Source organism: Triticum urartu, unplaced genomic scaffold (assembly GCF_056163025.1).
Source record: "Triticum urartu cultivar PI428250 unplaced genomic scaffold, HENAU_Tu73 scaffold34, whole genome shotgun sequence".
In the NCBI taxonomy this organism is placed as follows: Eukaryota; Viridiplantae; Streptophyta; class Magnoliopsida; order Poales; family Poaceae; genus Triticum; species Triticum urartu.
In genome coordinates, this window is record NW_028260516.1 from 56,309 (window position 1) to 60,534 (window position 4,226).

Below are 4,226 nucleotides of genomic sequence, written 5' to 3' on the forward strand. Positions count from 1 at the left end.
AAACAAGTAAGTGTAATTCCCCCTAAACAATAAAATATGTTGACATGGGGAGGAACATATTTACTAGTTATATCATCTGCAATTGCCTGAATCTCAAGACGTTCCTCAAACCAATCATATACTTTATTGAGATAGGTAACTAACCCGAGTCCCCCTCTAAGAGCCGTATATGAAAATTTCATCTCGTACGGCTCAAGCAGAAACACAAAAATTTTCAACGAATATTAGAAAAAAGGTTCAAAACTTCATCAGCCACTGAATTGGGTCGATTTGCCTTGAAGATATCAAATAAGAAAAATCCGGAATATCTTCTTTGTGATGATAATGCCAAAAAATCTCAAGTTGGCGCGTCTTTCTTTCTTCCTTTCCCTTATGTTGGTCATTAGAGGCTTCTTGACTTTTCTCTTCCCTATAAAGGATTTGTTTTTTTATGCGTAATATAGAAATTATCTTGTTGAGATCCTATGAATCAGTTCAATTAAAACCTTAGATTCATACTAGAGCCACGATGATTTAGTCTCAAGCTAAACAAAAGGCAAGGGTTCTTCGAATAAGAACCGCTTGATAATCATTTATTGAATCAGTGTAATGACTCGACAAAATCGAGAGAAAAAAAGTTGTCTTTTGGGCAAACAAAATTGGAAGGAAGAAAATTTCTTTTTTATTTTTATTTAAGAACTACTTGAATTTTTCAGTCTGGTTGCGAGGTCTTAATAGTGAGTATGAATCATAGTTCCATTTTTTTTTGATCCACTCTATCTATTTCGTGTTCCAGATACTAGAATAAATAATATCTGACGAATTAGAATCATCTTGATAGAGATAACAGGCCCTTTCTATGTATTATCAATAGGATCAATTCTAACAAGTCACACACTCATATTCCAGAGATACCGAAACAAAAAAATTCCGCGGTCGAACTACCATAATATCTAGAAATGTAGATCTTAAACTAGAAAGGCTTTTTTGGATGGAAAAACTCTGACTTCCTAGTTTTAGTTAGTAGAAACCTAATTGGTTAAAATTCCGTCCAGTAAAACGGAAGAATTATAAATTTCTAAAATGATAGATAGGAATATAGCGAATAAAGCCATTGCGATCCCCATAAAAGGAGTAGTCCCCCAACCCGGGGCGACTTTCCCATATTCCGAATTCAAGGGTTTCAGTAAACTACCTGCACCAGTTCGTTTTGGCCTAGGTTTAGAACTATCTTCAACGGTTTGTGTAGCCATAAATTCTATTTAATCATTGGTGTTGACTTTGTATACTATTCCGTTGTAGTTGTAAATACACGATCTTTTCGTAGATCCATTGTAATCTTGAAATTCTATAAAAATGGAAACAGCAACTTTAGTCGCCATCTCCATATCTGGTTTACTTGTAAGCTTTACTGGGTATGCCTTATATACCGCGTTTGGGCAACCCTCTCAACAATTAAGAGATCCATTCGAAGAACACGGAGACTAATTTAAGTAAGAAGTCTCCCAGATAGGGGGACTTCTTACTTAAATGAAATTATTTTATTCTTTTAGTTGGAGTTGGTGGAACCTTAGGTGGTTCTCGGAAGAAGATAGCGAAAAAAATTATCCCTAAAGTCGAAACTAAAAGGAACGTATAAACCAATGCTTCCATAGATTCGATCCTGGTTTATTTACAATTATAACTTCCACACCTATTCATTTGTCATTTGGGATAATTTCCCATATAAAGAAAGAAAAAGAGTCAAAGAAAGGATGGGAGATGTTTCCCATGTCAAATCAAAAAAGAGAGGTGAAAGATACTATAACAATGTGTATCAAACTGCCTGTTTCCTTGTAGTTGGATCTCCCACTTTTTGGAATGTTCCAAATTCCACTTGAGCATCCAAATCTGGATCAATACCAGCAAAAACATCTCGGAACAATGTTCTAGCGCCATGCCAAATGTGTCCGAAAAAGAAGAGCAAAGCAAAGGTAGCATGACCAAAAGTGAACCAACCCCTTGGACTGCTGCGAAAAACACCATCAGATTTCAAAGTAGCCCGGTCTAATTCAAAAATTTCCCCTAATTGAGAACGCCTCGCATATTTTTTTACAGTAGCAGGATCAGAATAACTTACTCCATTAAGTTCGCCACCATAGAACTCCACCGTTACACCTACTTGTTCAACACTATATTTGGATTCTGCTCTTCTAAAAGGAACGTCTGCTCTAACAATTCCCTCCTCATCTACCAAAACAACCGGAAATGTTTCAAAAAAAGTAGGCATACGGCGTACAAAAAGCTCACGTCCTTCTTTATCTCTAAAGACGGGATGTCCTAACCATCCAACAGCTATTCCATCCCCATTGTCCATTGAGCCTGCTCTGAATAATCCCCCTTTTGCCGGATTATTACCAATATAATCATAAAAGGCTAATTTTTCGGGAATTTTAGACCAAGCTTCTGATAAACTAAGATTTTCGGCTAAACCATTGCTAACTCTTCGATATATTTCTTGCTGAAAGTATCCCTGATCCCACTGATAACGAGTAGGCCCAAATAATTCGATTGGGGTCGTTGCTGACCCATACCACATAGTTCCAGCAACTACGAAAGCTGCAAAAAAAACAGCAGCGATACTACTGGAAAGTACAGTTTCAATATTGCCCATACGTAATCCTTTATATAGACGTTGAGGCGGACGGACACTAAGATGGAATAAGCCCGCTAATATACCCAATGTACCCGCAGCAATATGATGAGAAGCTATTCCCCCCGGAACAAAAGGATCAAAACCTTCTGCACCCCACGCTGGATTTACAGCTTGTACTTTTCCAGTTAGTCCATAAGGATCGGATACCCAAATCCCAGGACCATACAAACCCGTTACATGAAATGCCCCAAAGCCAAAGCAAGCCACCCCTGCAAGAAATAAATGAATTCCAAAGATCTTGGGCAAATCCAAAGAGGGTTTTCCCGTCCGCTCATCAGAGAATATTTCTAGGTCCCAATATACCCAATGCCAGATCGCTGCCAAGAAACACAAGCCAGAAAACACAATATGCGTACCTGCCACACCTTCATAACTCCAAATACCCGGATTTGTTACAGTTCCTCCTGAAATACTCCAACCACCCCACGAATCCGTTATTCCTAAACGAGTCATGAAGGGAATTACGAACATACCTTGTCTCCACATTGGATCCAGAACAGGATCAGAGGGATCAAAAACTGCTAATTCGTATAAAGCCATTGAGCCAGCCCAACCAGAAACTAGAGCTGTGTGCATTATATGCACCGCAAGCAATCGACCCGGATCATTCAATACGACAGTATGAACACGATACCAAGGCAAACCCATGGAAATACCCCTTTAGCAAAGAAAAATAGACACGATGTCGCTTTATTTTATCGCATTGAAAAAGACTATCCATATCCTATGTACCTAACCCTTCTAGGGGATTCTGTGTCAGAAAGCGCGAATATTTATTTCATTCCATTAAAAATAAGAAGCCAATTCTGTTCATAAGAAGAAAGAGAAGCAGATCTATTCTATACTCGATAAGTGCCAATATGCAATGGGTAACTTGGCCAATTTGGAAAAAACGAAGAATAGATCGCTACCCCTCTTTGTTTAGCATTCAAATCACCCATTCCCTTTTCTTTATTCAATCTGTCTTACATTCCTTATATGTATAACCTTTCAATCTACGTATTAATAGAATCTATAATATTCATATAGAATAAGAATAAAAATTAAGACAATAAACTGCGGATTCTTTCTTTCTGTTCCATTCTTACGTTTCCATATTAAAGTGTGGTTTTCTTACTTAAATTTAATAATATTAATCTAATATGCCCATTGGTGTTCCAAAAGTACCTTACCGGATTCCTGGAGATGAAGAAGCGACTTGGGTTGACTTATACAATGTTATGTATCGAGAAAGGACACTTTTTTTAGGTCAAGAGATTCGTTGCGAGATCACGAATCATATTACAGGTCTCATGGTATATCTGAGTATAGAAGATGGAATTAGTGATATTTTTTTGTTTATAAACTCCCCAGGCGGGTGGCTAATCTCAGGAATGGCTATTTTTGATACGATGCAAACGGTGACACCAGATATATATACAATATGCCTCGGAATAGCCGCCTCCATGGCGTCCTTCATTCTGCTTGGAGGAGAACCCACCAAGCGTATAGCATTCCCTCACGCTGAGGATTATGCTTCACCAACCTGCTAGTGCTTATTATCGGGCAAGGA